Source organism: Amblyomma maculatum, chromosome 4 (assembly GCF_055883805.1).
Source record: "Amblyomma maculatum isolate TAMU_Amacu chromosome 4, ASM5588380v1, whole genome shotgun sequence".
Taxonomy (NCBI): domain Eukaryota; kingdom Metazoa; phylum Arthropoda; class Arachnida; order Ixodida; family Ixodidae; genus Amblyomma; species Amblyomma maculatum.
This window is the reverse complement of record NC_139347.1, coordinates 86,726,953-86,748,484: the sequence shown is the minus strand read 5'-3', so window position 1 is coordinate 86,748,484 and position 21,532 is coordinate 86,726,953. Positions and strand designations below refer to the sequence as shown.

The following is a 21,532-nucleotide window of genomic DNA, read 5'->3' as shown; positions in this document are numbered from 1 at the left end:
CCCATTGAAGCAGTTAGGAAGATGGGGCTTAAGGGACCGCGACATATTTGGAGCTTGTACAACGTTGCACAGCGCAGCGAAAAGTATATATTTGCGATGTAAGCAGTACAGTGAAATGAGTACAAAACGTGGTACCAACTGGCCATCCTGGGCGCTGTCCGGTGCCAGTCAGGCATGACGAAGGAGAAGAAAAAAATGACATTTAAGGAAATTTTTAAACTGTCACGGGTAGCCCGTAAAAGAAAAATGTCTAACATGTCAAACGCGCCTAGCGTACTCCGCTAACGATGGCCAACAAGACAGCCACTGCTGGAACAAACACAATGCGTTTGCTTTCCCGCACTACCTATGTGTCGCGCAGGCAATCACGCCGCGCAAGCAAGCCGGCGAGCAAAACTTTCTTAGCGACAGCGATCTGCTGCTTTAAAAGCTATCCTCGGTGTAGAGCGGAGGGTCGGCAAATACAGACCGAGGCGTGCTAGAACACCACGATTGTAAAACGTATTGAAACACTGTTCCACTCGGTCATGGAGAAAGTGTTCATCATTTCAAAGCGAGCCGGTACTACAAAAAAAAAAAAAAAAAAAAAAAAAAAAAAAATGCTTTGCTTCTCGATAACGAGAAAGAGTGACTATTTGTGCGCCGCAACACAAGCTGTCTAAGGAGTGCTCAATGAACGCATTAAAGGGGGAAAAAAAATTACAACACGGGATGCGGCCGGGCCATCTACCGCTGCGGGGCCTGTATACAAAAGCGCGTCAACGGCGATGGCGCCGCGCGTTCTTGCGATGCAGCAAGCAGAGAGGCGGCCGTCGGCGGCGAGGAGAGCGAGTGGTGCTTTCCTTTTTCGGGGCAATTTGAGGGGCGCCCGCAACGAAGACAAACGCCCGTCCCGGATTTCCAGCAGTCGCGACGCGGATATAATGACCGAAAGTCCTCCCCCCCCCCCCCCGCCCCCCTCTCTTTGTTTTTCTCTGTTTACTTCTTTCTTTGCACTCTCGGCCGAGGCACGGCAAGGGGCAGAAGCAGCAGCAGCAGTCGTCCGGCCCCAGCTGACGATGTGTGCTGCGCTTCTACCGACGATCTCGTTCCGCGATCAGAAGCGGCGGATAGTACCGGACGTTGCACTGGCTGGCTTCCGCCCACGCTGCCAGACACTCGTCCGCTCGCTCGCTGACCATCATCTCACCCCTTTTCTACCCATGCCTGTCCTCTTTCTCCCCGGAAGAGCATTGTCCCCGTAAACGATGTCCACGGGCCGAAACGAAGCGATCATTTAGGCACGGTAGCGCTTATAAACGCGGTCCGGCGGGCATCATTTTCTCCTTCGTCACTATCCGAGAAAAAAAGGAACAACGTCCGTCTCTCTCGCAGCCGCAATGGGTCGGAGAGAGGACTGCAAAGAAAAACCAAAGTTTTTTTTTTTTTTTTTTTCTAAAAGAGAAAGGCAATGGCGCATATAAAAAGAATGTTACAAAAGAAGGAGAGGGGGGGGGGGGTGAAGAGACACAAATAGACGACGCTCCGGAAGTCGTCACGTCATCAGCGCCATTCCCCCACGGAATTCACACTTTGGTAAGCGATATGGAATTACTGATAATAAACGTTACCATATTCAGAGACACGCGCATGTTTATAGCTACCTAAGCATATCTAAGTACTTGCGCGCAGTACACGACGGGTGCACTTGCTAAGCTTACGAGAAGCCTTCGTCAAGGGGCGAAAACATAGAAGTAAAAACCATTTTCGTTATTTATCCATGAAATGTGCCCAAGATTGGTACAGTTCTGAAAAATTTAAAGCTGATCTCATAAATGCGTGTTACTTCAAGCTAGATTAGTATGGTTGTTCGGTAACTGTAATTATAACTCTCTTTAAGTTATGCATTAGGCGTTAATAATTAAGGAGAAAGCACAAAGGTTACAGATGTAAGCATGTATGCTAATTGTCTGCGATGAGCAATAAACTTTTAATATTTTCACGCATAGGGACTTAAAAAAAGAATTTAAAATTTACCATGCATACTTACGTACCACTGTTTTCACTAAGCAATTTAATGCCTATTAATATATATATAAGAAAATTAAGAGTTTTTCTGCACTCTTCGGTGCCTTGGGGCTCATGCGCAACAAGCAATCATTCTAATGACATAGTTGCGAAATGCCGCAGGGATGTATCACAGCAACTTCTGAAAAGGAAAAGCTGAAAAACTCAGTGACTAATCCCACGTTTGTTTCCTTTATCCTTTAGTATGATTTTGCTTTCAGAGCAATGCGACCTGCCAACAAACGAGGCTGCTCTTATCATTTGACCTCGAGGTAAGAAGGAGACCTCTGCATGGTGATGAAATTAGATCGTAGCCCTCAGTCTTCGAAAACTCGTGGAATTATATGCGATGAACAAGGGCCGTCAAAAGCGCGATTTGTTGCAATTTTCGACTTGCATATATATAAGAAGATAAACGTAATTTTCCAAACATATAGTACTTCATATTTCGCAATAACTTTTTGTCACGAGAGAGATAAAGACTAAAGAGTTACTAAAAATAAATCGAGTAATGAAACATTTTGACCACAGTTGCGTGAACATAGTTTTATCGTCAGTTGGGCTGAACGCAGCGCCTGTAGTACCATTCGCAGCCGGTCGAGGTGCTCCTAAAAACTAGACGCGAAAATGACGACGTCGTCTAGGTGCACTAGGCACGCTTGCCACTTCAGTCCAGAGAGAACGGTGTCCATCATTCGTTGGAAGGTTGCTGGCGCAGAACAGAGACCGAAAGGAAGCAATCTCTACATCAAGCCAACCGGTTCTTAAAGAAGTGCCGGTGATGAGCAGGGATACTGCGAAATTTAGCACTTGCAAGTTTGCCGACTATAACGCGTTGGCAACGGGACGAACGAATTCCCTGATGAGGAGCCCAGATCGCACACAGTTGTCGCCGAAACGCGCGACAAAGCTGCACACGCCTTTACACACTTGCCCGTCGTCCTCCTTTCACCCTAACTCTACATCCTCCACTGGGAGACTGGATCTACTGCACGCGACCTGCCGGTGCATCATGTAAGCGCATTAAGATCCGCATGGATCGCCGTGCCGAATAAACAGGCCACAAGTGCGAATCTCGTCTGTGCTGCCGCTCTCCAGAGGTTGGCGGCAGGAGTGGAAAGTTAGCGGCAATCTTTTCCCAACTTTAAGCGAACTCATTCACCGTTAACGGGAGATGTAGGCTCGTTCTGACGGGACGCTCAAAGGCACGTGTCGCTGCTGGCGGCTCCATTTAATTGCGCCGCTCTTCCCTCCTCTCCACACAAGGTCCCAATACCAAAGCACGCTGAAAGGAGATCGCCAGAGTTCTTGGAAGAAAGCAAAAAAAGAAAGATCGAGAGAGCGGAGCGTGTATGTAATGCAGGTCACAAGGTGAGCCAGCGCTGTCTTCACCGGCGTCGCAGTTACGAGCTCCAGCCCACGCCCGAAGCGAGAGCTGTGATTGCCCGAGTCTCGGAACGAGAGGGGACGGGAAGCGGACTCGGCCGCCAACCGCCTCTAATTGAGACGTCATGCTAATTCTTAGCACACGGCGCAGTGGCGAAGGCCGCTCTGCACTGGTGTACGAAGCAGTACACGTGACTAGCACATCAGCTACTTGACACGGGAGCGGATCTCCAGAGAGGTGACGAAGGCACGTTTACGTGGAGTAAACACATATCAGCACGTAATGAGGAAAAGAAAGTCCTCTATTTTTAGTGCGAAGTGCATATAGGTCATGGATGTCAACATCCCACTGATGCGACGACTGCTATAGAGCCTAGCATTCACCGCCGCATTTGGTGAAAAACAAAAGTGGTTTCTGCAGTGGGGATATGAACATAACTACTATAACGACTCAGGAATACGCGTGATCTCGTTTAATTTGCAAAAATACTAAACAGCTTTCCTTAGTGGCCCCCCCTATAATAGCAAAGTGTTTGCCAAATGTAACCATGGTTTTTAAAAAATTCACAAACACACATAACATTCCTTACTTGTGAGAATGCGAAAGCACTTGGCTACGTTACTTAGTCAAGTGCTGAGACATGATACGCTGCGTAATGACTATGAGTCATGACACATCAGTGATATCACGAGTAATGTTTGCACAAACCTTACACCTTACATGACGTTACTTTGTAAAGAGGTGAGTCATACTACGGCCGATCAATCAGTGTGGCCGGCAATGCCTCCTGCCAGACGCATGGTCGTGAATTTCATGCCATGGATGCCATCGCAATCTTTTGTGCTAATGGGATACAATACTTCCGCGTTCTAGACTTTGTCCTAGCCTGGTGAAATAAAGCAAGGGTTCTCTAAAGTCATTTGGCCTACTACGGAGTATTTTTTCGTTATCCTAGCGTTATCCTGCCGATGAACTACTCAATAGAACAAATCTGGTTCTTTGTGCTCTCCACAAATGGTCCACAGCTAATGGTTTGATAGTTAACTCTAACAAGACCAAAGCAATCTTTTCTCGTCCCCTTAGCCTGGATATTGCAGTAAACAATACTCTGCATCTTGAAAATAACATTATTGAAATTGTAGACAAGTTCAAATCACTCGGTGTTGTATTCGACGCTCGCATGAGGTGGTCTTACCATATAATGTATATTGAAAGCAAGCTTACTAGATATGTTGGTTTCCTCTCGAGACTGCGTAACGAATTTTCCCCAAAGCATAAGCTCCTTATTTGTCACGCTATAATTCAATCACATATCAACTACTGTCACCTCGTTTGGGGTTAACATCCAAAACAAATCTAAACATCATACTCGGTCTCCAAAAGAAGGCAATTAGACTGATCGCTGGTGCATGCTACACTGCCCACACATAAACATTATTTCCGAAATACAGGATTCATCGTGTGCATACCATGTTTGAGTATCGTCTACTTCACTGCCTTAAATTGTCACCTCAATGCTTAACTGACTTCATGAAGAATATATCTGGACTTAAGCCTTACGAAAAACCCTTTCACACCAGAAATAAACAAATATGGGACGTTCCTTGAACGAGGACGTTATACGGTAACCAGAGCCTCCGTTTTACTTTATAATGCATATTAAAGCATTATAGCATGCACAACCCAAACATCTTTACCGCCTAAATTAAGGACTTTAAGCGCTATTTTATCAATTCCGCACTGTCTCTCTGTACTTTCCATTCCTTGCCTTAAACATTATTACAAGAATAGTCACTTCATTTTCATTACGTTTTGCCATGTTTCGTGCATACTGTTACATTATTGTGGGCCGTTAATTTACTGTGCTGGTTTTTAATTTGCTGTTTCATTTTTATATATGTGCTCTTTCTGTGCTTCATATTTTTCATGTTATATATGTATATCTTCGCTTTAATGTCAGACGTCCTGTTGCTCTGCCATTACTGGGCCTCGGGCATCTCTCAAGCTATCGTTGTAGCTTTTCGCCCGAGGCCCATTTCCTGTATATTACTGGAAATAATTTTTTTTTTCAATTTTCAATTCATTAGTCAAGACTAATTATAACCACTTTCACCAGACTTAAACGTTGGCTCGCACAACAGAAAATGCTTCGATGTGAAACTGGCTCGTTGGCCCAGCGAGAAACGGCCTGCAATAGCTATTTTGTCAGATTAAGCACAGAGAAAAAATAAATCTCGTTAAGTTATATCAAAAGACATGTTAGCACGGACGGACTTATTTCGAAACAAGTTGCGATGCAAAGCAGCCGGAAACTACACCTTCGACATTCGAGCATCGAGCTTGCTTTCAGATCGAGTTGCGACCCAAATATGGGCGTCAGATTCAACAAAGCGCCCCGGAAATGGGCGGTAAAAGCATTTCGTCGCCTAATGATGCCGCTTTTGTATTTTCGCATGTATTTGCAAGCACAACTCTGACGCTAGAGAAAACGAAGCGCCGTGAGAGCCGCTGCGAATGTCGAGATAGAGTCAAACATCGAGGGGCGATCCTTTCATCGTGCCGCCTCTCTTGGAATGTGCGGATTCCTCATCCGAGCGTCGTATTTCGCCCGTGACGAGCTTCGCGTGCAAGGTGCAAGCGCCGGCGATGACGACACCTTTTATATTGCTGCTGCAATAAATTGCGCCGCGATAGTCTCTTGCGCGACAGAACGCAAACAACACGCGAAGGCGTTGGGATACGCGACGTTCCCAGTCAGCAGTCGCGGATGAAATAAACCTGCAATGCATACATGCACAAAGCGGGGGTGACGTTACAAAAGCGTTGATAGTGCCGTGATACCTACGTATGCGCGGCGAAAAAAGGCGAGCCGGCTTCTGGTTCGGGATACAGGTTGGAGCAGTGCCTTCGCCAGCAAAGCACACACGGGCTTCCCTGCTGCACTGCCCTGACTGCACTGAGAATGTTCGATGAGGAGGCGCTTGTTCGATTGTCGTTACTGTTTCGAACGTCCGAGAGACGCGCGCGCACGTGACTCGTATACATTTCCAGCACTAGACGCTTGCAAGGCGGGCCAGAAACAGAGCACGCTCAGCACGTGGCATCGCTGGAAGATGTCAGACAACAAGCCTGCGCGTGTCTGGAGTTCTGCTCTAAATTTTACCTTCAGGTCGGGCAGCCTGGAGGGCCTCGGAGTAATTTTGTCCACCTGCGGATCTTTAACGTGCACTGACATCGCATACCACACAGACGCCTCTTCGTTTCGCCTCCATCCAAACGCAGCAGCCGGCGGTAGAAACCGAACGTTTTCAGAAGGAATGCGCTATTTCTGTCCGTTTTATTGCAGGCCGGTGGATACATAAAGTTATAGTCACACACATTTTCCGCAGCAAACTGCGATTTAAACTTGTACCCTTCTGTTGAAGAGTTCAAGAGTACACACAGAGTGCTCTGCGTGCCCTCGTTTTGGGACGTTAAACCCTACAAACCATCTTCTATATATCTTCCTTCACGCTGTTTCATCCAACATTAGTTATAAGCAATCAACTTTCTTCAACGCTTATACCCTCCGTCTCATGCCTCATATCTCCCCCCCCCCCCTCCCTTTTTTTTTTAGGTTTAGCAGCGACCTTCTAGTCCTAAGTGCCGTTCTGTCCTGCCATACAATATGCGTCCGCGTAAACGCAGCTCCCACGCAAGTTGAGTGACCACCTACGTGCAATCGCTATCAACATTCGGACTACCTAGAGGGGTTTTACAACCCACCGGCTCGATGCGACGCTTCGCAACACTATATTGTAGACCGTGTTTTGAGCAACACGACACGCAACCTTCGGCACAAATATCAGACGACGCGACCAGGCAGTTGATCGTGTTGCCGCTGAAGCGGTTGGTTGCTTTAATTACAACCGCTCTTTCGTAAAACAGTTAGGTGGTCCGGTTATAAACGGCCACTTAACAAACAGCGCTCTTTCGTGCGCGTTGAAACAGAGCTGATTGGACTTCGACGCTAAATATAGCCCGATAACCTTTTCTCGTGCTCGTCCACGTCTGCTGGCAATGTGTTTGCCTCATTCCGCCTCACCAACTACACGGACGAGCTGACAAGCGAATATGCACTGCACACTTCTGGACGGGTTTCAGGTACCTCGGGTTTTTAGCTGTCTGGGTTGCAGGCGCTGCGCACTCTATTCAATCGACCGGTAGCGACAATATCAATCACTGCATTGCAGCTGAATTTTTCTTTTTTTACTTCAAGTACGGCTTCTCCTGGAATGCGGTTTAATTTACTCGAACCCTATTCAGGAAAACACGAGGACAACCTTACTCTGAAGCATGCCAGCGGGTCGTCCAGAGAGTTCACTTCAGATTCTAAGCACCACTGACGGCACACAAAGTAAAGAATAACGTACGTTATATGAAGCCTCAAGGTTGCTTGTGGCTGTGGAGACATTATTAGATGGCCGTCAGTAAAACCACAAAAGAAGAGAAAAGAAGCAACGACACGCATTTCGACCGGCAATACTGCCCCTCCAGCGAAGAGAGAAACAAAATATTCTTGCACGTATCTTTTTTTTTTCTGCTATAGAAACAATGCGTTCAATAGGAGCCTGAAAAATGATAACTTTATAAAGTAAATACGCAGTTGCTTTTTGCAGAGAATCACAACCTCACTTCAGCGAGGGGCTTTGAGTGGAATACAATTAGTCCCCGTTCCCGGTTCAGGCAAGGGAAGATGTAAAATGTGCCTTATTCGGCCGCGTGTCTTTGTAGCCCTACCAGCATTTTTCATAAAGCTCGATCACCCGAACCTACACGTACTCAGCAAAATGTATCCCACACAGTACACTGACAAATGCCCTTGGTGCCAAGAACCCCCCACGCTGTACCACACAATGCGGGCATGCCAGAGGATAAGCGTGGTACCCGTTATAAGAAACCCGAGTGCGGAGCAATGGGAGGGAGTGCTCTCCAGCGATCGCCGAGTCGACCAAGAAGGTCTGATTCGGCGAGCACAACTGGCAGCGGCATCCAGCGGAGCCCTGGACTAAGGGCAACCGACATTTGTCTTAGAAGATGGACGAAGCCATCTGAAAACCGACGAAGACAAGCCAATCTAGAGCTAAATAAAGTTTTTCACTCTCACTCACTCACTCTCACTCACTCACACGCGCAGCGCATCCCTGCACCCCTCTCTGTCTCGCGTATGGCTCAAACCCGCGTTGTCTTGTCAATTCGCTGACGTCATTCTCTGAAGCGAAAGCCCACCGCTATTGAGCCAACGCGGTCATGCCGAAAGCTGCACGGCGTGTACAGGGTCACCGCTAGGTGGGCCACGTGCCCTAAGAAACAAAAAAAGTTACACCTTATTTCTAATTGAAAACGCTGCCGCGCTCACTGATCCCGAGCGAAAAGAAGAGGGCAGTAAGGGAAAGCTCTCCAAACAAGACACTGAGCCGCCAATCTCGAGCGGTTCTGCAGCGCGGTTCACCTTGAAGACTCGACCCAGGTAACACACGTGTGCGAAAAGTCGGATTTCCACACACCGCAGTTATATAAGTGCAGGAGAAACGGCCGACCCATAGAGCGGCTGGCTGAAGTGCCGAAACAAAAGGAAAGCAACTGAGCGCGGCGTTACTATACGTCAAGGGGATTGTGCAGCTAGCGTTTCCTGGCGTCGATAGAGGTAGGAGAATGCGAGAGAGGGGAAAGGACACGAGCGAAGAAGCCAAAGTCGAGCACTCGTCCGTCCTCGGCTCTTCCTCATCTCCAGAGGGGAGGAGGAGCAGCAGAAGTCGCGTCAGTCGCGGGCGAAGGTGACGAAGAAGCCGCGATCCATCAAACGCGCCCCCGCGGCCGTTTATTAGACTCCGACAGTGACGGATCCGTCACAAGCCCTACCGAACACCCTCCCCGGTCGCTATGCGCTTTCCTCCCTCCGTCGAACAACGGAAACGTTTGCTGGGGCCGCTGACGCGAGAGTGGTCCCCTGCTCAATCCCACGACAGGCAATCTCGTCTCTATCGAAGGAGCACCGCCGCTTCCTTTTTATCCTGGAGACCAGTGCGTATATCCACCGGTGCCACTATATTTGCTCTCCGGCACCTCTCGTCGAAATTCCGCGCGAGCCGCATGACCTCTTTTTAAGGTACATCCCTTGTCTGCGGTCGCTTCAGACTTCGTGTTTTCTTGGTGTTTTTTTTTTTATTTTTTTTATTTTTTTTTTTTGCATTCACCTATGTGTGCGAAAACGTGTGATGTGGGGTGTTCGCGCCATATTTGCGTGGCAGTATCCGTCCTAGCGTTTTGTAGATCTCCCATCGACAATATCTTCAAATTAAAGAACGTACCACAGAAAAAGTTATCCATTACTTAATGTTTAGCCTGGAAGAATAGCATAAAGCAGTATATGAATAACAGGAAGCTAGCTTCGATGCAGTACAAGAGCTTCTTCTATGCATGATACGTGGGAGTGCGTTTAAAAATTTATGGGGGACACTTAAGCTCCACCTTTAAGGGTATGAGGCGATATATATATATTTATAAAGCACCACTTCAACCAAGCCTTGTAAATGTGCCGGCGTGGCCCAGGGGTAACGTGAGTGCAACGGCCCTGACGGTCTGGTTCTGGTATCATCCTCCCATAGGAGAGAGGCCCGAGTTGGCAGTTCCTGCCAAACGTTTCGTTCACGGCGCAGTCACACTGATGGCTCGAAAATATGCCGTAATGTAGCTCTCGCTACAAAATTGCGCAGCACTGAGTCGCAATTTGCGCTCCGTGCTCGTGGGTTGCCAATTTCTTTTTTACGCGACATACAACTTCACTTTGCAAGGTGAAACTGCGTGTCAGCCACTTTTCATGAGGACCCTACGTTTTGCTTAGCCGCAGAAACCCGAAATAAGTGATTTCTGTTAAGCGTAGGCTCCACGTTTCAATGCTTCGTGCTGCCTCGCAACCGGCAACTTTGGTCAACTCTGCCAAATCCCTCCTTCGTGTTTTCAGTATTCTTAATTACGCTTCATTTCGGTTTGTTTTAAGTCCTGAAGTTAGCGCTTCGTCTTTAATTACCATGTAATACTATTACTACCGAAAACAGTAATCACACAAGCGGGAAGGCAAAGCACAGCTGCGATTTGAGGGCGGCAGTGCCGCATCTTTAAACTTGCATTTCACTGCGACAGATTACGTTACGTGATCTCAGCTAGTCAGGTTAACGCAGTGTTTTAATTCACATCGGTCCCAGCGTTTACAACCAGAAAGTTAATAGCACCGCAAAATAGTGCGGCCCTCGTACGGGAAAGGACAAAGAGCTCGGAAGAAGCAGCACACTGTGAACTTATACGTATATAGGTTCACAGTGTGTTTCGACTAATATATTCTTGTTTTTCAAGCCTAGCAACCATAACGACTACAGTGCATCGCTATTAATCGCAGTTTGCGGCCTTAGCTCCCAAACCATGAAGGACTGCAAACGGATATTACGCAAGGAATTTATCGTATGTTCTGAGTCCGAATGCGTGTTATAAACAAAATGTGATAAATGGTGTGCGATTCAGTGCGCAGCTATAGCAAGGCGAGCCAATATTGACTTCTTGCCGATGAAATCTCTATGACGACGCCTATTCGCTGAACGTTATATCATCTCGACATCCAGCGGCAACATTATAAGCCGTGTGTGCACTTGGGACATTCGTAACATTCCTGGGGGATACTGGCATCCTTGGGAACTGCTAATTTAATAAATGTGGTCCAGTCAATGTTAGATCTCCTCCCGTTACGTGAGTGAGTGTATTAATATCATTGTTATTTGCTTATGCTGTGTTTGCCCCTACAAGATTATTATGACATTTTGCTTTACTGCTCGAGAGCGCTTCAATATCTTTGTTATTCACTTTGTTTATTCATATATGTTACATATATTACATACAGGTAGTATGTATACTATTCTGTGACCTACACATTTACACACATCTACACACGTTTAAAGAGTTTATATCGCCTATTACTAATAGGCGATATAAGCTAATAGGCTATTAGTGTTACTTCTCCTGGCGCTTGTATTTGATGAATGATTTACATGTTGTGTACTGTTTTTATTTTTTTTTATTTAATAGTGTATATGTTATGTTAATCTGTATATCGTCAGACCAGGTGTTTTTTATATATTTGGTGAAAAGGGGCAGCCGGAGCCGCTATGTGGCCCCATCCTTTCTTTTATTGCTCATGTAAATAAAAAAAGAAAAAGCTGTTTGTGCGTGCTGACGCTCTAAATTTGTAGTCGGCTACAGCCCCTAAAGGCACAGTCCACTAAATAACAATTACAGCTCCGAACTCCTATGACCTTTTCTTACGCATGACCACAAGCTTTTAGAAACTGACTCCTTTTGGAAACGCATGACCACAGGCTTTTGGAAACTGACTCCTGAGCCTAACTCAAGGTAGCAGTCGAGCCGAGTGAAGCGAAGCTGTGGTAGCGTTAAGAGCTACTCTTCCGGCAGTTTTAATCAGATTCACAATTGTAATAACACAACAGAGCCACCACTGCAAGCAATTACCTATATTCCGAACAGACTTGAAGACATCGCTTCCGGGAATTGTTGTAATGGGCCGCCTGAGCATTAAACTCCGCGGAAACTCGATCTTAGAACAGGGGGGAGGAGCTCCCTAAATCGAGCCTCGATCCTCTCCTAAGTCCGTCGTCCTATAAAACGTCCAGAAAGCAGCGCATCGTACCGACAGACGTACACCGAAGCAGCAGTTCTCATTAGTGCAGCGCGCGTAGGCTTTTTACCCGGCTGATGGCGCACGGGACGTGTCCCTCCTCCCAGAGAGCTCCTATCTCAAGACTGCTGCCTCCCCCGACGGGCGACTCATTAATGGGCCCCCGACCTGAGCCGACTGAACGCGTACACACCGGCCTCCGCGCGTCCGTCGTTTGAGAAGCGCGCCTGCTCACTCATTAATAACATGGCCCCCAGCGTTGCACGAGTAATCTTATCGAGTGACTGCACGTGGCGGCGAGCTTTGTCATTCGGCCGTCGGGTTTATTTGGGATGCGAAGTACATAACCCCGTTGTTGATGGCAGTTATCGGTGGCCAATCTGGTGCCAAAGACGCGGACGGAGAGACGGGGAGGAGCGAAAAAAGAAGGGGACAACTAACTACTCAATCTAATTGCCTACATTATGTCCGTTATCTCGAAGGCGTTCGCACGAAGTCGCCTCGCTATACAGGAGGAGTAGGTGAGTTATGCCACCCTAATTGTTTTCGAGTGATCAAGAAGCGCTGGTTTCTACCTTTCCTTCCATCCTCTTTGCCGCGACTATCGCTTGTGCTTTTCCGCCGCTTGGCTGAGCGCACTAAGCGCCGAATTCCAGGAGACGTTGACGAATGGCTTTCGTCGTGCCCGACTGAGCGGGGAGGCTTAAGGACGACGTGGAACGTTGCTGTCACTGCGCAAGGAAGGAAAAAAAAAAAAAAAGAGGTAGAGAGCGAATGGGCAGAAAATTCTTGGAGATGCCTTGTTTAGGAAAAGAAGAAAAAAAGAACAAGGACCAGCGGCTGCGCAAAGTGGCGCACTAGCACTAAGTGCCCACTAACGCATCTCACATCACATTGACATCGGGTGAGTTGCTGGCGACGGGCAAATTTACGCCTTCCATTACTCTCCGTGCCGAGGTGGGCTGGCTTGCGCGACAAAGAAGTAGACTGAAGGGAGCGGTTACTCGCACACCGCACCTGGGCAAGCGCCTGTATTTTCCCAGGGTTGAAAGACGAGCAGAAGTGAGGGCGGCGCTAAGGTGACACACATATATACCCGTTTGTTCCCCTGAACCACTTCGCTGGCTTTGACATCGATCAGAACAAATAGGTGTCTCTCGCAAGAACATATAACGCCGGGAGTTCCCTGCAGATCAAAATTAAAACAAAAACAAACAAACAAAAAACGGCGGTAAAGGCAGAGGGGCCTATTAGGCCTGGTGAAAGGTATACACGGCCAAACAGTACACCTCGTAGGGCATCTATGAGCGCAAAATTCTGATAATATAAGAGTTTCTTTTTTTTTTTTTTTTTAGAATAAATCACGGCCCGGATATGCTTGGCTTGTTCATGGGGCCACATCCTCGCCAGTCGTGTCCGAGCGATCTCGATTAAGTCGCGAAGCGGGTGGATGTTCCCGATAAGTGGCACAAGACTGCGCTGTCGCGTGCCCTTCAGTGCTGTCGCAACTCAAGAACGTTGACGGTGCACGGCCGAAACATGCTGCGCGGCTGCATGCTCTCTTCCCTCCACATGGTGAGTTCTGCTTCCTCTGCGCGCGCCGATGCTGTGCAGAAAAAACATGACTCACTGCGTGACTGAGTAACTGGGCCAGCATGCCATGCCGCGGCGCGTGCGTGCTTGACGTTGTAACATCGCGCTTGAATGTAAACGAACTTTTAATTTTGCGGCCACGTGGCAACATTCGATCACATAGTATGGAGATACGTTCGTGCCCCAGGGCGCAACGCGATTAAAACTAGCGATGAATGGGAGACCACGCTAAGAAGCTCCGACGAAAAAACTCGGCGATTTGCCGTCCGCCTGGCGGCCGAGGCTGAAGACCTCTTCTCCTAGATGGGGCCGGGTGACCTCCGGCCGCGGTGCGACAGACTGCTACCCCGGAAGCCTGCGTGCGGACCTGGAGGTGGCTGCCGCGCCATATTCGGCGGAAATAAATGTTCTTCCTCCTCCTGCTTTACACACTTCGTATCGCAGATATTTTTTTTTCAAGCCCAACTCTTTGGCGCTCGTTCAGCGGTTGAGCCGCGTCGCTGCCGGTGTAATCGAGCGAAAGAGAGCCACGAGCCAAAAGAAATTTCTCAGGGGAAGAGGAAGAAGAGGCATGAGCTCTGCGTGGCTCTTCTTTCTCTTCTCCTGAGAAATTCTGCTTGGCTCGTGAGGAAAATAAAGAGTGCTTTGTAACTGCACATGCATACACACATACAAGCATCTCTCAAATTCTTTGCCTCAGTATGTCGCAAAAACGCTTCAATGGCTGTACTCAAATTTCGCATTAGGGTGAACGGTTACGATACTCCCTAATGCAAATTTGAGAACAGCCATTTAACCGTTGTTGTTGTTGTTTTTTGCGATATGTTGAAGCAACGAATTTTAGAGATAACATAGCCTAACGTATGACATACGGAACAACGTATTTGGATTTAAAGAAAGCAGAAATTGAAAAACTCAGCAATCTCCTCCGCAAAGCCATGAAAAGTGGCATTGGTATATCTGAACGCTCCTCTACACAACACGTCCTTCACCTTGGCCTTCATAACACGTGGGAGGAGCTTGCCGAGGCCCGCAAAGTCAATCAGTTGGAATGCTTAAAGCAAACTGAAACAGGAAGGGCAACCCTCAAGAAACTCGGATATAGCGAAGGCGTTGAACCAAAGTGCACCAAGCAGCGCATTCCGCATGAGATCAGCTCATACATCACCGTAGCCCTCATCCTGCGAAATACGCATCGTATACATACAACAAAGACCGGCGCCAGGCAACAAGTTCGGGCCCATAGCAAAGCGCACGGAACAAATTCGGAAACCAGATACACTGACGCAGCAAGACACCTGGGAAGACAAGCCTACTTCATTAGCGTCGAGGGTTCAATTTTTTACGGATAAGATCTTTGTAGCTACTTAAACAAATGACACTGATGCAGCAGAAAAGGCTGCAATTGCCTTAGCCACCTCGACGTGCAATGAACATGCCATAATGCTCAGTGACTCGCAGTCTGCATGCAGGAATTGCCAAAAGGGAAGAATTTCTAGCATAGCACTTAAAATCTTTCGTTGCACCACAGAACGCTACCTCCCAGATGCTTACATTATATGACTCCGGGACACACCCACCTCGAAGGAAACGAGGCCGCCAACGCCTCAGCCCAAAGATATTCTAACCGGGCACCACTTACACGGGGATTTCGGAGACCAATGTAAAGAAGACCACGATTTCGAGCATAACATCGTGTGGCCGACCACGTGTGAATTTTTTGTTTCTTTTTATGCTTGCCTGAATTTACCCTGGGTGCATTTCCTCTTCCCTTTTTCTACAAACTGTCTCCGTAAAGTTGCGCACTGCGTTCCTTGCCCCGCACTCAATCCTTGTGGTGTATCGTGACGTCTACTACAAGAGTGCACAACAACTCGCATGTCTGCAGTGTAGGAGCAGGGGGTCAACTATACCGTCCGATCATTTCGGCAATACCTCAGACTGTGCGCAGGCCGCCGCCGCAACGTCAATACCTGCGGTCCAAAATGAATGGTTGTCGGCCCATCCTTCCATCCCTGAGTGAAGCTCCGCCAAGGTTCTGCGCTGTTCAGAAATTCTGCTGAGCACAGGCCATCCTTCGGCCGTTATCCTCGGGTCATTAGCCTGCATGCTAGCTGAAGTTTTTGTTTTTGCTTTTTCCAACCCGTCCCGCGTTTCCCCACTTCCACTTCAGCCTGAATTCTCGCCGCGTCTTTTAGTACCACTCTATTTTTGTGAATTCTAAAATCCACGCGGCGGAGAACATCTCCTCCTACTTTCTTTTTTTTTTTTTTTGAAGCGAAAGCCTTTATAGTCTCATGGGTGTGCGCAGAAATAATGCTTGTATGAGGTATAGGGTGAAAAAATGTCTGAGCCAAATTTTCGTTGATTTGGAGTAATAAGTTAATTAATTAGAGGCATAAAGTTAATTCGACGTCGCAATAGTCGTGGACGTTGATATAGTGTGCAGACGTCAAAACCACCGCGGACGTCAAAATTGTAGACGAAAGAAAAACGCGCAAAAACGTTGCAAATTTTTCATCTCAGGTCTCATCATTGCGTTACAAAATCGAAAACAGTCGTCAGTGAAGGGTAATAATAATCATAATAATAATAATTGGTTCACAGGAAAGGAAAGGCGCAGTATCTGTCACACTTGCTCTGTGGACACCTGAATCGCGCCGTAAGGGAAGGGAGGAAGGTGGAATTGAAAGTTGCAAGAGAGAAGGGGGAGCCGTAGTGGAGGGCTACGGGAAGGGAGGAAGGTGGAATTGAAAGTTGCAAGAGAGAAGGGGGAGCCGTAGTGGAGGGCTACGGAGAAGTTTCGACCACCTGGGGATCTTTAACGTGCGCTGACATCGCACAGCACACGGACGCCACTTCGTTTCGCCTCCATCGAAACGCAGCCGCCGCGGTCGGGTTCGAACCCGGAACTCCGGCACACTAGTCGGGCGTCTTACCACTGCACCACCCAGGCGGGGCTCAATGAAGGGTAAAAGAAGAAAAAAAAAGTAGTAGAAGAGACGAAAAAGAGTAGAAAAAGTAAAAGAGCAAAAAGCCAGAAGAGAGCAAGTAGTAGTAAAAGAGAAAGAAACGCCAAAAAAAAAAAAGAGAAAAATGGGCAAAAATAAAAAAAGAGCAAATAGGTGCAAAGAGTTGCAGGAAGGGCTTTTGTTTTACCGCACATAAGAGGGACGTAAGTGCCTCCAACAAAGTTTTCTTTTTCGAGCTATTACTGCCTCAACAGAGCATTCGTATCGACAACACTGCACCTATAATTTCGTTCGCAATTAGTATTTTCACCCTCGATATGGTCCTAATATGCTAGTCGGGATATAAGCTGGTACAATTCAAGTGCGAACATCATCGGTAGTATCTTACATTCGTCCCCTTCACCTTGCATGTTTGTCCACATATAGGAGGTACACGAATAGCCCAAAGCTTTAATCACCGCACATGTCTTGAATTCGCTCCTAAGAATGCGGTTAAATCCTTCTGTTTCCATACAGTGGTGCTTATTTAGTAGTACTGCGAACGCGTGCCGTGTGTGCCAGCCACGTTACGACTGAAATGGAACTGAACTGCAAGAGTCACGAAGGAGACCGACCTTCACATTGCTACAGCAACAGCTAGACAGATACGGCTAGGGCTGCAGCTACGGCTTAGGCTTCGCAGTGTTACTACCTATACACGACTGCTGCATAGCTCCGATTCTGAAAAACCGTGAAAAGGAGCTACATTCATGTACAAGAAGGAAGTACACTGCGCGCTTCTGTAGCTGTTCTTGTGCTGGCAATCATCTTTCCGTTTTCTTGTCGGCGTAAAAACTCTGCTTAACACTCAAAGACGGACCCATTATAACCAATATTCAAGCGTGCAGGTCGCTTTGCACGCATGGCACGCCGTTTCATATGCAGGTGCCGCCCCTTCCATACGTATAATTTAATACGACAACACTGAACATAAACAAAACGCATTAAAACAAGAATTTAAAAGAGGAAAGGTGTCCCAATTTTCTTCCGTTAAAAAAAAATAAAAGTGTTAAAAAGTGTTTGTGTAAGTGTTGGGGGGGGGGGGGGGGGGGTGAGCGCACTTTGCGTATCGGGAAAACCCACGACTTACTTGCTTTCTCGCTAAAAACATAACAAACCGAGAGAAAATTTGGGATTACAAACAATCTCGCCGCAGCTTCCCCAACGCAGCGGCGACCTTTAAAGGTCGCCAGGCAGAGCCCGCCTTTCAGGGGGGCGGTTGCCGTGTCATGCGATCATTGGCGGGGTGCCGCACGGCATCGCGCGCGAGAAGACTCTGTTCGCGCCGCCGTAAACACCGGGGTGAGGCAAAAGCGTGCGCACGCCGAACATACCTTTCAGCGTCTCGACCCCCTTTTTATTCCCCGTGCATAATCCATGCGAGGCAAGGCGACCTGCACAAACGCAAAGGCCACGACTGTGTGCCCTCCGAACGACGTGTGGCATACATGCATGGGCAGTTCGTTATGTCTCGCGGGCGCCACCGCGAGCATATGCATTTCGCCAGCGCTGGGAGAGAGACGATCGAGACTGCCTTTCAGGGGGTACAGAAATATGCATGACAGCCCCGACCCTGAAAAGTGTATTTTACGTATGAATACTGCAAAGAACTTATACGGATGCGAAACTTGCCTTGACACGGACACGCCCTCTCTCTTGTTCATTTAGGTGACTTCAATCGATCGCTATCAGCCTCACGGCCTCCATACATTCACACGAGAGCGCCAAAGGTCCCGTTCTGCAGGAAATCTGGCTTTCGCTTTGTAAGCGAAACGTCACGGTGACATGGCCCTGTACTGATTGGTTCGTCGGGTGTTGTGACGTCACGAGACCAGATGACGCGGCCGAATTGGCGGGCGCTGCCAACTCGGGCTTCAGCTCTTAAATGGGAGGTTGAAGACGCAATACAGCAATGGAAAAATCAACCGGCGCGTCTTATATACACTACCCGTCGTCCGCGGCCATGATTTTGGTGCGCACGACGCAACCTGTTTTGCTCTTTGCTTCAAGCTTGACTCAAGTTACCACGGCTTAGCCCTCACATATAACTCGTCAGAGGAAGAAGCTTAGGAGACGCCAGGTCAAACTAGGACCAGTCGGCTCATTTCCTTCCAAGCTGAGATAAGACCAAAGCCGTGGTCGTACCTTTTCTGGCAAATCCAGCTCAATGACAGCCCAGAAAGCTCGTATTTCTTTGGAAATTCCGTGCACTCCACGTTGGGATACTGCGTGACAGTAAAACAGCGCTGTCCCAGACGCGCCCGCTCTTTATCCCAGCCCGTACGTTTCGCATGCTGGGCTCCCCGCTCTGGCAGGGGGGTTCCTTTCCCTGCACTGCAATAAACTAGGTATGCGATTTGATGCGATTCTTAGCCAGATCTTTTTCTTTTTTTCGAAACACGGCGTGGACGTTTCATCAAAGTCAGGTCGGCAACCTCCCAATACAAGCCGCGTGGCGGAACGCGCGCATGTATATTACCTCTCCCCTCTTTTGTTCTATTAGCCTATGCGTAAGCATTCACACACAAGCGCTCGAAATTAGACGCAACAAGAGTGATGTCCCACGAGAATTGCTCCGGACAAAAGAGAACGGCTTGCACAACAGCAGCGAAAACGGGGCGCGGGGGGGTACGAAGCCGTTACCACACGCCGACCTACCGAAGACCGACAATAATATCGCTTCGACAAAGGAAAGAAGGGGGAGGGGGCGCGAAAACGCTACGCGGCCGCAGTCCCACGGGGAAAGGGAGCATTCCATAGGAGACCAACAGCAGCAGTGTGTACCATGCGAGAGCAGGATGAAAAAGAGGCGCGCGAGACGACCTGCTCTCATCTATAGGCAGCCCCACGACGCGTTAACATGGTCGTCCAGGACAGTACATCGCGGCGCGCGCACATACACACAGGGGACCCGGCTGTCGGTGCATCGCTGCCACCTCCTCCTCCTCTTCCTTACCCGGGCCGCCTGCACCGCGAGTCACCGCCGGTCGGCACAGTGGCGACGTGAGAACACAAAGGACTCAGCTGTGAACCTCACCTCTCCTGTACACCGTGCCAAGGGCTCCCGCGTGACACAATGCCGTATCGTGACGGGGAGGCAAGGAAGATGCTGATCCCCTCATCCCGACATATATATGTACCGGGGGCGGGGGTGTTCGAACAATGGGCGAGCACTGTGGCTCCCGGAGCGCGCAAAATGAAGGTGTACGCCGGTGGCTCGTGAGAGGCGGGTCCGATGCGGCCGTCGTTAAGGCTGCGCTGGCTTTTCGAACTGCGCGTTATAGTAGAACGGAGGGGAGCAAGTGGTGGAGCTTGCCGTAAGTCAGCAAAGATGCACACTCTCGGAGCACGGCATACGCTTGAAAATCTCCGGCGTCGGCGCTATGCCGCGAGAGGAACAAAGGCGACGTGTGTCTGCCGCTCTCTGTGCAGCCTTTGCAGAGCGTTCTGCGTGCTTTGGAGTGTCGCCAGCAAATCTCGAGCGCCAAGTCTCTTTTAAGGCGGCCACCCATGCGCGAGGTCTCTCCAATGTTTGCCTCGTGCGCCCGAAGTTCGCACAGAATGGATTTGTGCGGTCGGCCCGGCGTCACGTAGTCGAACGGAGATGACGCCGGAGTCGTAAAGCGACAATTCCTGTCGGTAACGGGTTTTGTTGTTCACTCACTCATTTCGCTTGTTTATGCGTCCTAATCCTCCTCTGGAGCAGCCTGTCCAGTACAAATAACGAGGCAAGCTCCTGTTTAATCACTTATGCCGAGACACCGAATGATGATTATTAATATAAACAGCGCGAACACGAAGACAAAGGACTAGAGAAAAGAAAGCCACAGGACAAGCCTTGTACTGTGGCTTTCTTTTATCTAGTCCTTTGTCTTTGTGTTCTCGCTGTTTAAATTAATAATGAATAAGTACCAACTCGCCCAACAAAGTATCTTGATAAACCGAATGATGAATTGACTAAGTGGCTGATTGACCGATTCAGAAATTAATACCTGGTTAGTAACTGAGTGAATAGTTGACTCATTATAAACTGCATTATTTATTTATTTTTCGCTCAAGGCTGACACCTGGGAAGCATAGGCATGGAAGCATGACATACAGTCGGGCTATCTGGTTCCCTGCGCTCTGTGTGAGCGTGCTTCCTGTCTTTATTTTATCCTGTCTTCTTCGAGCAGTTTTGAATTTACGAGGCATTCCCTAGGTGTTACATGCGCCCACAGTTTCGACACTTGGCGAATGGACTGCTCCAGCTACCTTTCGAGAGACACTAAAGGCGATTCAATAATGAAAATACAGCCCTCCGCTAAAAGACGTTCATCACATAACAAGCGCCACAGGGCCGTGTTTTTGATGTTCCCACAAAGTGCGACAATATCTGCGCGTCTCAAGCGCCGCGAAGTTTTGTGGGCGAATGCTTAGAGTCGGAACTGAACGGGGACTTCGGACTCGGAGTGCGTTGAAACACGGTGGCAATCTATGGGTGTGTGGGGCATCGCACAGCGCTGCGCTAGTCTCCCTATAACGTACTCCCAAGCCGCCCTCTCTCAAAATTAGCGGTCGTTACCACCTTCCGCGAGATTTGTAAGAGCGCTGCACACCGAAGCCATTAAGGAATGCAGGACGACTATAGTGAGGCGGCTCACTGGCGTGAGACGACTCCATCCACTTTCAATTGCTCCTCTGACAGCTGCTTTCACATCGAGTCGACTGAAGCCGTGCGGGAAGCAAGGGCAAGGTGCGGTGCCCGCCGCAGTCCCATTTCCGCGCCATAAA

General features: G+C 48.5%; 1 protein-coding gene across 2 annotated transcripts in view; it reads right to left on the bottom strand.

Annotated features, from left to right (window-relative positions):
• The window catches only part of LOC146191575 (uncharacterized), a 101,867-nt gene that overhangs the window by 6,887 nt on the left and 73,448 nt on the right, over positions 1 to 21,532 (bottom strand). The window contains exon 3 of one of the 2 annotated variants that reach the window (XM_084602090.1): positions 18,094 to 18,153. The exons of the other annotated variant lie outside the window; for it this stretch is intronic. The gene's annotated coding sequence lies outside the window, so the exon portion shown is untranslated. The remainder of the gene's footprint in view (positions 1 to 18,093; positions 18,154 to 21,532) is intronic. 2 annotated transcript variants of the gene reach the window in all.